The sequence below is a fragment of the Boleophthalmus pectinirostris genome, unplaced genomic scaffold (genome assembly GCF_026225935.1).
Source record: "Boleophthalmus pectinirostris isolate CB_2022bp ecotype Guang Dong unplaced genomic scaffold, ASM2622593v1 HiC_scaffold_6, whole genome shotgun sequence".
In the NCBI taxonomy this organism is placed as follows: domain Eukaryota; kingdom Metazoa; phylum Chordata; class Actinopteri; order Gobiiformes; family Gobiidae; genus Boleophthalmus; species Boleophthalmus pectinirostris.
The window spans coordinates 37911300-37924867 of NW_026571447.1; the positions used below are offsets into that span (position 1 = coordinate 37911300).

The 13568-nt window shown below is 36.3% G+C and overlaps 2 pseudogenes; both read left to right on the forward strand.

Moving 5' to 3' along the window:
* Nucleotides 1–533, forward strand: part of LOC129411820 (toll-like receptor 13) — a 3951-nt pseudogene extending 3418 nt beyond the window's left edge.
* A 5933-nt stretch (nucleotides 534–6466) lies between these two features.
* LOC129411821 (toll-like receptor 13) overlaps nucleotides 6467–13568 on the forward strand; it is a 13940-nt pseudogene continuing 6838 nt past the window's right edge.

The following is a 13568-nucleotide window of genomic DNA, read 5'->3' on the forward strand; positions in this document are numbered from 1 at the left end:
CAGAGCGAGTGGTGCTCACAGGAGATACAGATGGCCAGGTACAGACTCACTGCAGCTTGATCTGTCCTGGGCTAGACCATGGAAAAGACCAGGGACGGACCTGAACTAGATCAGAAACGGCCCTGGTTGAGTCCTGGAATAGTCCAAGTCGAATGTTGGTTTGGATCTGCTCTAATTCTGGTCCAGTCTGGTAGTCCTGTTAGTCCTTGTTTAGTACTGGTTTAATCCTGGTTTAGTCCAGGGTTTAGTCCTGATTTCAGTCCTTGGATTCTCACGTGTCTCTTTTGTGTGCAGTTACCGTCTGTTTGATGAGCAGAAGGACGTGCTGATCCTGCTGTTTCTGGAGGAGATCTCGTCCAATCAGCTGAGTCCGTTCTACCGCATGAGGAAGCTGGTGAAGAGCCGCACATATCTGAGCTGGACACAGGCCCGGAACCACAGGGGCCTGTTCTGGGAGAAGGTTTCAGAGAGCGTTAGAGTGTGACAACGAACCTGCCGACAGCCACAACCCACTGACCGCTAATGTTTATTAGGTGGTAACAGGCTACAGTCATAGAAGTTTAATAAGATCTGGAACGAACCGACAATGACATTGTTCGTGGTTTCTAAGGACAAAGCTTCATGACGCCAATTTTTTTTCTTCTGTATTAATGAACTGCACGATCAGTTCTGTCCAATCAGAACGATGGCAGGTAGAGTTGAGCTAACACGTTCTTATGCTGCATTCGTTTATTCATTTGTCTCCCACTCAGATCTCGGATACGACGTCACTTCCGCGCTTCAACCATTTTATTATGTTTCGTGAAAAAAAAAGAAAAGCTGTACCAGACGCTCCAAAATAAGTCTGTGCTTCAACTACACAACCACAAGATAGAATTCAGTATAAAAAGAATAATTCAGTGTATTATTGAAGTGAAAGCGTTGGTGTTGATGGTCAATCATTTTTGCACATTAGCAGGAAATGCTAAAAACATGGGCAACACCGACCTCCAATACAGGAAAGTACTGAAGTAATACAGATGCAGTAAAGTAAGTAATACGCAGATTGCAGTAATACTGCAGTAATATGCATAATTGCAGTATGCAGTAAATACAGATACAGTACAGTAAAGTACTGCAGTAATACAGATGCAGTAAAGTATTGCAGTAATACAGATAAAGTAAAGTACTGCAGTAATACAGATACAGTAAAGTACTGCAGTAATACAGATACAGTAAAGTACTGCAGTAATATATAGATACAGTAAAGTACTGCAGTAATATAGATACAGTAAAGTACTGCAGTACTAAGCTAATAGCTACTGATATGCTATTATGAAGATACTGGTGTAAGATAAGTACTGCAGTAATAATGCAGTAATACAGATACAGTAAAAGTACTTGCAGTAATATAGATACAGTAAAGTACTGCAGTAATATAGATACAGTAAAGTACTGCAGTAATACCAGTGATTAAAATTGTCATTTAAACCATCAAATCGTCCAAACACAATGAAAACAGTTCATACACGTGACACTGGGTGCAGTGTCTTGGATTCTATCTCAGAATCTTTGCTCGTTCTCCTCTGAGCTCTTCCAAGTTCTGAGTTTCTCCGTCCGAGGAAAAGGGGCGTGTCAGTGCGTGTCTCTAGGCAACATCCTCGGACCTCCGAGTCAGATGATACACGAATGCACCATTAGTGTGGCTAGGCTAAATTTTTACAAAACTATGATTTAGATGCTCTGAGGATTTAAATGTAAGATGTTCAATGAGAAAAAATCTGTCCTGTGTGAAACTGTCCCTGTCAGGCTTTGATCACACACATTTAACTGCACTCACTTGGCTGTTTGTTTTTGTTTGGAGCTCATAATCCTAAAATAATCAAATAAATACAAACATAGATAAATAATAGCTGTATTCTTATAATGTCAGAAGGTTAACAGTATAAATAATAACCTTTTTATTGTTCCATTATGCCACTATACTATATCCCAGGTGAAAAAGTGGACAAGCTTTCAGAGAAATTGATTCCATGTCTTGTAGGAGTATCTGTGTGCTGAATGCAGTGAGAGGTGACTGTTGTGGTTCACTTGATCTGAACCTAAACACACAGTATCTCAGATTAACTGTGAGGCCGTACTCTCAGTTCCTCTTTGGACCACACTGAGCTGAAGAACACAGAGAAGGCCTGTGTCCTCTCTCAGACTGTCAATCAAATGTCAATCAGACTTCAATTCTCACTGTATTGTGTTATCTGTAACTCTGTATATGTATATGTATCTGTTTTTGTTGACTTTTATGTGAAGCACTTTGGTCAGCTGAAGTTGCTTTAAATGTGCTGTATAAATAAACTTGAGTTGAATTGAATTGAACATGCAGTTTAGAAGAGAACCGTTCATTGTGGTATGTTCTCAGATTAAAATAATATTGCCTTTTGAGATTCTAAATGACCTGAAATCAACTGTTTACAATTTTGGTTATAATGCTGTTTCCTCATTGAAAACAAACCCGGAGTTGTTGTTTTTTGTTGTTGTTTTTTCACACAACTGCTGCTTATTTAGGTTCTCTCAAAGGGTAAACGCTCTGTTCCACCTTGTGATGTCATGTAGTAATACAGGTGTTTTAATCTTTATACACCTTCAGTAAAAAATCATTTTGATTATTTGAACCCTGAAATGGCCAATCTCTACTGAATAAGAAAAGAAAAAAACTCAAATTCTGCCAACTGGACAAAAGTCATCACAATGTGGAACAGAGCATTTTGAGCTTTGGAGACGTAAACAGACTGTTAATAAAGGATCACTTAAACATGTGTGAATGAAACAAAACACAACTCCAGGTGTGTGTTCGATAAGATAACAACATTCCAAGATGCATAATGTATTTGCATAATACAGGACTTTTAAACACAATAAGTAGGAGATGTATTTGCCTTGTTGACATGATTTGGCTGCTAGCTGCAAGCCAGAAGACAAAATAAACTTAAAGTGCATTTGACAGATTCATGTGTTTGTCTAATGTTGACTTATAGGCGAGTTTCATTGTTGACAAAAGCGCGCGTTGCATGCTGGGAATTATTTTGTTCGGCAGCAATAAACACTAATTCAACATGACAAACGGAGCGAGAAAGCATGTTGATCCTGGTTATTTATCCACTCTAACGGCAGAGGACCCAAGACGATTTGACCAGAAATTGGTCATAAGCATCGATGGAGCCAAATCACCCTTTTCAACCCCGACAAAAGCCTGGACCAAACCAAATTTCTGGTCAGAATCACCAACTACCTGGACAAATATTCACTTGGGCGATATCCACAATGACTTGGTGGAAACTCCTGGGCCATTCACAGCAGAAAAGATGAAAACCTCCAAGAGTCTCGATGTGTTGTTGAACTTGTTGGAGTCCACGGTTTGTTAGGATCTTCTACGTTTGCTCTGCGGATGTTTGAAAGCCGTTTAATTCACCGTTAGCGGTTCTTTTCACTCAGAATACGAAAGACATTTTCCTTCTTCCGTGCTTCTATTTGTGCATCCGATAATGCAGCAGAAATGTACCATTATCGGGGATAAATACGCGAGGTTACGCACTGTGTTTGACCACTACCGTGTTTCTTGTCTCCGACCAAAATATTTCCCAGCATGCAACACGGGCTTTTAATAACAATGACGTCATTATTTATATATGTATGTATGTATGTATATATATATATATATATATATATATATATATATATATATATATATATATATATATATATATTATTATTATATATATTTTTAATATATATTTTATTTATTTAATGAGACAGGGACAATGCACAATTTTGACATTAGCCTTAACAGTAGAGATGCTTTGTACCAGGTTGTTGTACCAGAGCTAATTTCCACCTGTCGTCCCTGGTTCATTGATTGATTGTATTTAATTGACCGTAAACTTTCACTGTTCTTCCTGGGGACCTGTGTAGCATGTTTTGGGTTGATGGTTTGATGATTAGTACCTGTGGTCAATATTTATCACACTTATACATCAGTTAAGTGGCAGTTTGTGAAGGAAAATTGAAAACAAAAGGCTAGAATATACAGGAAGTAGCGTGAGCTCTAAAACAGAATCCCTTTACTTATGTCATGAACTGTCAGTGACTCCAAACCAAATGCAAAGACAATTTACACATAAAGAATTTAAACAGTGATTTGACTAAATAAAGGTGTTGTCATTCCATTTCATTCATGAAATCATAACTATTGTTGTTGTTATTATTTGTTCTGCCCACAGTAAAAGTTTATTTCAGTAAAAGGTTAAAACGGTTCATAATAATTTGATAATATATGTTATAATTCATCTGTTATAATTTCATGCTAAAAATCGGCAATTTTGTTAAAAAATAATTTATTCACTAGTTTTGATTTACTTGCATCTTATTTTGAAAGCCCCAGAAAGTGGTCACAATGCACTATGGGTAACAGAAGAAGGAATCGGTTGGATGAAAAAACGTTACAGAAAACCTGTTTGTTGAAATCCAAACTGCTCCTCCTGTGTTTTAAATCTTATCTACACCTACGAAAAACAATGGCTGTAATTTTAATATGTGTTTAGTGACTTAAAGAAGTTTTATAAGATCTGTTGTAGAGATTGTTTTTACATGTTATTATCAGGAATTAGACGTAGCCCATGATCTTGGGTTAGCGTAGCATTACCTCTATTCACGTGTAATAACAACATAATTACCATATGAACATTTCGCAAAAATGTAATGAATTGTTAAAGTAGCAGTTTGTGGTGCTAGTGATTTTCTGATGCATTTCTGTTTTTATTATTACAAAGCTAATGTACTTTTTTTTTTTTTATGTTTGTTTTCCAGTTTCACTCGAGCTTTTCACACCACAATTGTAAAGAATAGATGCATCATGAATTTCGGACTTCCGGTCATAGCACAATGCATACTGGGAAGGATCCTTCGAAAAAGTGAGCATCAAACCGCCATGTTTGTTTTCCCAGTGAAATGTGTCTATTGACAAAGTCGATCTTTTCAAGTCTTTGAACCATTTCACTTGTAGTGGCTAAATTTCCCTTCTTGTGTTCTCTGAGTTCTACTTTTCGTATTCATGAAATTGACCACTTTCAGATGGAAAGCACAAATCTACTCGTGTTTAGGTTTTAACGACGGTAGAAAACTGTGTTCACCTCCTCTTTTACTGAAATTCTCACACAAGCAAAAACAGAGTAATGGTTTTTGTGCGAGCTCAAAGCGCCCGCTCCTATTGGCTGTACATCTGGAAATTCTAAACTAATTAATCTGAACTAATTCAAACTAAATTAAAATAACATTAAATATAAATGATCAAATATAGTACTGTAATGTAATCCTAAATATGCTATAACATGCAACCACTACATATAAAATAAATTATAAAATAAATTATTATATTAATCAGAATCTGAACTGAATCTGAACTGAATTTGAGTCTAAATAGCAGCATAGAAAATGGCACCAACATCGCTTTTGTTTCTGGTTCTGATAGTGTCATATTTTAGTTATGGGATTCGGACATCGTAATTGTGTGGTTGCTGGATGTCCTAACAGCGGAAAACAGCTCGAGAAATGGACTTCGGAAGTTTGCGAACTCCATAAATGCAAAAGGGAATCAGATCTGTGTGACTGCAACTATTTCTCTTCCCAACTGAACTGAAAAATAGTGAAAGGTGAAGGTGATGTGCAGGAGTGATCCACAGGAAGGACCAAAAAGGAAACCTTTGGCTGCCTAAGAAATCATCCCGAGTTTGCAGCAAACATTTTGTATGTGGAGTGACAACAAAGCAAAATCCCGTTTGTTAAGCAAGAGATACAGAAGACAAACAAACTGAGCTCACACTTTCTTGTTCTTGTGGTTTTACAGCAACATCACGTCTTGGTCTCTTTGCAGTGGAAGTTGTTTCTTGGTGAACAGTTGGTGCCTTTCACTTTGGCGTTGACTTTTTAAATTCGTAACTGAGGTTGAGTGAGGAATCAGGATTTTGCTTTGTCGGCACTCCACATACAAAATGTTTGCTGCAAACTGATGATTTTTTAGGCAGCCAAATGTTTCCTTTTTGGTCCTTCCTGTGGATCAATACTGCCCATCGCCTTCACCTTTCACTATTTTTCTATTCAATTTCATTTTGAATGGAAGTTTGCAGTCACACAGATCTGATTCCCTTTTGCAGTTATGGAGTTTGCAAACTTCCGAAGCCCATTTCTCGAGCCGTTTTCCACTGTTAGGATCCAACAACTAAACAATTACAATGTCTGAATCCCAAAACTAAAATATGACAAAATCAGAACCAGAAACAAAAGCGATATGGTTCAAAAGACTTGAAAATTTCGACTTTGACAATAGACGCATCCCACTGGGAAATCAAACATGACAGTTTGATGCTCACTTTTTCAGAGGATCCTTCCCAGTATGTATTGCGCGATGACCGGAAATTCATGATGCATGTATTGTAAGCTGTCTAGAAGACTGTATTAAAGGAGCAAGACACTCAGTTTTCTGGCTCGTGAAAACCAAGTTGGGCTTGCTGTTGATCTGCGTTCACATACACGGTGAATCCAACAGGTACATTATTAATTACACACAACTGCGTGCAGAAACGTGATACAACAAACATGGCTGTGTGTTGTCAGCAGTTACATGTATAGTAACAATACAATACAACAGTAATAAAACATTTTTTTTTTTAAAGTGCATTTAGGAAGAGAAAAAGATAATAGCAAGGGGAGTAGAGTTCATTTAGCCAGAGTCCATAGAGTCCAGGGGAATTTCACACATGTAGAACACACTTTTTGAGCTTTAGGTCCATTCATATATTTCAGAGCTTTTATATATAAATTTGAGTTCATTTTTAAAACAAGCAAAGTTAGGGGGACACTTCTCAATTTTACATTTGGGGATGTAAAATTTGGCAAGACATAATATTTAGTTTACACAGTGTTCTTTTTTATTTTGAAGTAGTACACCAAAAATGATAACATCTCTATTTAACAAGACTGGTAAGGAAGGAAATATGGAATTCATCCACTGTTGCATTTCAGACCAAAAGGGTTGGATTGTATCAAAAAAGAAAAAAAAGATGATCGGTGCTTTCAATCTCCTTTTCGCAAAAGGTGCAAATGTTTTCTTGAATTTTAAAGCGCAATTGAAGTAATTCTTGAGATGGATATATGTTATTCATTCATAATTTTGTAATGTGTTTCCTTTACTTTAGGAGCGACAGAAAAGGCCAAGTATATTGTTCTTAGTTTTATTATTGCTTCTTTATCAAATTTATCATAGATATCATTTTTATTTTGTAAACCAGGGAAAAAATGTTCTGTTAGTTTCTGTTTCTGTTGATTTCTAATGAAATAATTATTTTATTTTCTGTCTGTTATTGACACTCCTTGTACAATGAGGCAGGTATAAGTGGGTTTGGTTCGGCAAAATATTCCTTGAAAGAAAAACAAACTCTTTAGGCAGTGCATTACGTAAATGCATGAAGTCCAAATATGATGAATTAAAATCATGTTTTGCACAGAACTGACTGTAATTTAGTAAATTTAGTTTGCTATAGACAAAATATTTCTTTCAAACCAGTCTTTGTAAAACAGTGATTTGTAATGATGTAGAATATATTGGTTATTCCATATTATTGTGGGGTGTGGAGAGTAGTTATGAACATATAACATTTTCCAGTACAGTAAAATTTGCTTATGGAACTCTGATAAACACTCAGGAAGCTCATTGATATCAAAGTTACAAACAAGTAGAAGGTTTAGTCCACCCAATTTGTTAAAAATAAAGTTTGTGTTACAGTACCATAAGGAATTATGGTGTTTGATCCAAGATTTAAACCAATTGATTTTTTAGGGCTGCGTTGAGACATTCTAAATCAATTACATTTAGGCCACCTTCACTTGTTTCTTTCACCAAATGACTTTTCTTCATATAATGGGGTCTATTTCTCCACATGAAATTTAGATTAATTTGATTTATAGATTTGATTAAATTGCTTGAAATGGCATTTTAATCAAGTGGGTGAATACATCTTGACAAACTTTCCATTTTGGTCAAATAAATACGGCCTAATAATGATAGATCTCTTTGGAGCCTAATATTCAGTTTTGACTTAAATTCTTTATGCTTGCTTTCTATATTGACCAACTCGCTTACTGTTTGTTCTTTACAGAGCTGAATACCTAAATATTTTATTTCAGTCTTGATAGGAATGTGGCAAATTTCTTTTAGCTGAGTGTCATGGAGAGAAAAGTTCACTTTTTTTTTTTCAAATTAAAAAATAATCCTGAGACTTTGGAGAATTTTGCAATTTTGTCAATAGATTTCTGAATTTGATGCTCATTTTTAAAAATTAAGTTGTATCATCTGCTAACTGACTGATAACAATTTTATTGCCCAGGACATTTAATTTTTGGATATCATTACAGTTTTTAATATAGATGGCTAATAATTCTGTGACCAAGATGAAGAGATACGGTGAAATTGGGCAGCCCTGAGGAATGCCAACCTCTGCGTTGAAGCTCTGAGCAGAGCTCTTTGATAGAAGAACAAAGCTGTTTATGTTTTTGTATAATCCACAAATTTAATTTCTAAATTCGATACCAAACCCAAAATGCTCAAGTGCAGATATGATAAATGGGTGTTCCGAATCGAAGGCCGAAAAGAAAATAAACCCATAGTCTTCAATTAGGTCCATAACCTGTTTTATATTATTATTGATAGATCTTCCCTTTAAAAAAACAGGTTAAGTCTCCGCAACAATATTTGAAAGCCCTGACTGTAGACGAGAGGCAAAAATGTTAGGAGCTTGTAGTCAGAATTCCTGAGTGAAGCAGGTCTTCTATTTTCTATGATTCTAGAATCTTTATTAAGTTTTGGAATAGAGATTATAACCCCATGCCTCATAGTAATTGGAACTGAACAGGTCTCTATTCTGTTCTAAGATTACAAAGTAAAGTAACTGATTTATGCCTTCCCCAAAAATTATAGAAGTTTCCAGTGAGACCATCTGACCCTGGGGCTTTTTTGGAATAGTTTGCCAATTATGGCATCAAGTTCAACAATAGAGAGAGGACTATCACAGGTTTATTTATAGTCCTCATTTATTTTTGGAATGTTATGTGAAACCACTTTAAGAAAGGCTTCACAGTCAATTTTAGAAAATTTAGAGGTGAAAAGTTGCCTATAAAATTTAAAGAAGGACATTACTACAAAAAAAAAAAACAATGTCTAAGGACATTGTTTTTTCATTAGTAATTTCTTGGTCATTAATAAGGATTTTATATTGTATTTTTCCTTGATGTCTTTATTCTAGACCATAAAAGTAGTCCAAAAGTAGAGTTCTTCTCTCCTTCTATCCACTTTGCCCTAGATCTAAGAAATGCTCTTTGAACTTTATGAATATACAATTGATCTAAAGAGGATTGAAAATGTAAAATGGTTTGTTTATCTTCTTCACTCTGAGTGGGTTTGTTAAAATAGAAATTCAGTTGGTTAATAATGTCATGTTCTTTTTGTTCAAGGTCCCTTTTCTTTTTTTTACTGTAACGGATTGAAAATTCATGGACTTTAAATTCCCATTTTCTTACTGGGGTTGAAAATTCCTCATTGCATTTAATATCATTAATTAAGGTTTTAATATGTTGGTAGTAATCTTCATTTTTAAGGAAGCTTGAGTTGAATTGCCAATATTAGTTTGAACAGGGTCTGCTCTTAGATTAAATGTGAAGATATATTCCACTGTAATCAGTTAAAGGGGCTGCAGAAATATTGCAGCTAAAGTCAGAATAAATTAAATTGTTTGAAATTAACCAGTGATCAATTCTAGATTTTGAGTTATAATTTGCTTGAAAACATGAGAAATGAATTATTTATAGTTCTCATTTTATTTGCATGTCACATTTGAGCTACAGCTCTGTTTCCTCTTTCTCATCTTTACTCAAGCACATAAAAGAGGACGAGTGACACCCACCTCCCCTCAGTCGAAATGCTGTCGAGAAGCTGTGGTGAGTTGTAATTTAAGTTTATCGTAATAAATGAATCTTTTCATAGAAAAGAAATGATTATTGTCGAGGTTTGCACAAATGGGAACTGGATTAATTGAAACAAAAGTTGTATTATAGCCTTAATTAAACAGCTGGAAGGAAATGTCATTTTATCTGTTGTTTCTGTCATTGGTTCTACATGAACCAAATTTCTGAAAACAGGAGTCTGATGTTTGACTGCAGGATGTTTTTTTAAGGTGATCGGACATTATTGAATATATTGAATAAATGATATTCTGACAAAATTACAGAAATCCACATTATAGCCAATTTAACCAAATGCTTCATCTGGGGCGTCACACAGACTGAGGCAACATTGGGTGGCAGGGTGATCAATAAGATTTTTTATTTTATTTTATCTCCTAGGGGCAATTTTACTGCAGCTTCAAAATGTAAATACTATTTTTTTATTTTTAAGAAGCTGAAAATATATTTTAAATATGCACATGAGCCAAAGGGTTTGTGAGAGCTCTGCTCAAACAGTGAGAGATACAGGACGACATTCATGCCATACTCACCCTTATGCAATGTAATAATACTCCCTACAACTGTACAAATCACCCTTATGTAACAGATAATACTCCCTACAACTGTACAACAACTCACCCTTATGTGACAGATGTTCTGTCAATCATCATTTCATCTTTGTACTGTTCCTCCTTACAACTTCCTGTATATAGCTGACAAACATTTGTGTTACTTAACATTTTTACTTGTACATTGTACATTTTATAATCATGCCTTATTTGACTTCAGTCTCTTGCTATTTTTACTTCTTATTTTGAATTTATTATTAACATTTACATTTTTATCTTATATACTGCTCAAAAAGTTAAAGGAACACTCTGAAAATACATCAGATCTCAATGTGAAAAGCAAAAGAAATGTTGAAAATCTATACAAATCTGGACAGGGCAATGTTTCAGCAACAAAAGGAAGCCTCCTCTTTAATGGAAAACAGGAGTCTGATGTTTGACTGCAGGATGTTTTTTTAAGGTGATCGGACGTCTCAAAGAATTAAGCAGACATCAAACACAGAGCGCTGTTATTTTGTATTGGGGCATGAGATATTGAATAAATGATATTCTGACAAAATTGCAGAAATCCATATTATCAATTTTTTCTCTTTGTTATTATAATATACTGATCAAATGTTAAAGGAACACTCTGAAAACACATCAGATCTCAATGTGAAAACAAAACAAAAACAAACAAAAAAAGAAATGTTGAATATCTATACAAATCTGGACAGGTCAATGTCTTAGGAACAAAAGGAAGCCTCCTCTTTAATGGAAATGAACAACAGGTGCAGTAGAGGCAACAATGAGACAGGCCCTAAAACAGGACTGGTTTTGCATGTGGAGGTCATTTCAAGTTTCTCCCTCTTGGTGTTTTTTGGCTGCTTTTCCTCTAGTGCTGCTTTGGCTACAGTGATTATTACAACTGGGAATATGAGGCCGTTCACTAACCCTAAAGAAGCTGCACAGATTGGCCAACATCTCCAGGATGGCACATCAGGACGTGCCGTCACAGGAGATTTAATGTGTTTCAAAGCACAATCTCATGGAGGAGATTTCAGGAGTCAGGCAGTTATTCCAGGAGAGCTGCACAGGGCTGTGGAAGATCCTGAACCCACCAGCAGGACCCATATCTGCTCCTTTGTGCAAAGAGGAACAGGCCTGTGCCCTGCAGAATAACCTCCAGACACTGGAGTGAATGTCTCTGCCCAAACAATCAGAAACAGACTTCAGACCAGAACTGGCAAGTCCGGCACTGGTGCCCTGTGCTTTTCACAGACGAGAGAAGGTTCACCCTGAGCACCTGTGATAAATGTGAAAGAGTCTGGAGAAGACAAGGAGATCGCTCTGCTGCCTGCAACATGGTTCAGCATGAGCGGTTTAGTGATGGGTCAGTGATGGTCTGGGGAGACATATCCATGGAGGGACACACAGACCTCTACCGGCTAGAAAACAGCAGTGTGACTGCCATTAGGTATCAGGATGAAATAGTAGGTCCCAGGTTTCTCCTGATGCACGACATTGCTTGGCCTCAATTCTGCAGGCAGTACCTGGAGGATGAAGTGGCTGATAGAACTGAATGGCCCTCACGATCACCTGACTCGACTGGAGCTCAATGGTCTGGGAGGACATCGCACAAGAAACCATCTATTGTTTCATTAGGACCATCTCACGACTTTGTCAAAAATGCGTAAAAGCCCATGAGGGCAACACAAGAGACTGAGAAGCATTTTGATTTGCTGAAATTAAATTCTGGTAGAAGGGACTAGCCTGCCACATCATTATTTCATTTAGATTTTCAGGGTGTCTATAAAATTAAGCTCTCTGTAGGCTGAAAATGTTATTTACAATAAAAGTGGTGGCATCCTTTTGTTCCTAAGACATTGCCCTGTCCATATTTGTATAGATATATAACATATTGTTTATACATTGAGATCAGATGTGTGTTCCTTTAATTTTTTGAGAAGTACATATTGTGATGTGTGAGCTTCTGCGTTCTAAGTTTAAGAGCTACGAACTACTACTAATATATTTAAATACAGACTTCCTCTCACAGTTTAAGAATTGGGTACATCTGCTTTCAGGAACTGTAGGAGCTAGAGAGTACAACTAAAGCGATGTATTCTGAACTAAATTTTTTGTGATTAACAGGAGCCAGAGTCCAGATGAAACCTCAGAGCCGTTCTCTTTTCTCACTCCTGTTTCTGCTGCTTCTTCCTCATCCCTCACGTCTTTATTCATTTAAGAAATGCTCCACAGATTTGAAGGATCAAAGTCGATTTGTGTGCTCTTCAAAAGAACTTCCCAATATTCCCACTGACATACCCAAATCTGCCACAGGTATAAATTTACAAATGAATAAAATACAGAGCATCAGACGGACAGATTTAACTGGATTCTACAAACTTGAGATATTAAACCTGGACTTCAACAAGATCTCACACATTGAAGATGGAGCCTTTTCAGACTTATCAGCTTTAACACAGTTGACTTTAGCTTTCAACAATCTCAGAAACCTGAATGACAACATGTTCACGGGACTGTCCAACCTGTCAGATCTTTTAATAGATGAAAATCAAATAATTTCCATTTCAAAGTTTGCATTCAAGCCTTTACATAAACTGCACACTTTGCGTTTGGCATTTAACTATCTGGTCAGTAGTGACATTGCTAACATACTGATGCACTGTCCATTACTAGAGATATTATATTTGGCTTATAACAACCTCACTTCATTTGAGTACTATAATTTGCCATTTCCATCATTAAAAACCTTAATTCTTGTGGGAAACAATATAACTGTGTTTGAACCTGACAAGTCCCCATTTCTCTTCATGAACCTCACAGAACTGGATTTGGACGAGAACCCTCTGAGGAGGCTGAGCGTTCACTCAGATGTGTTTCCTCATTTAAACTCACTGGGTTTGGCTTCAATGATGGAACCTGTCATTGAATGGGACGTTTCTAACAAAGACTTTTTCAGAGGTTTGTCCA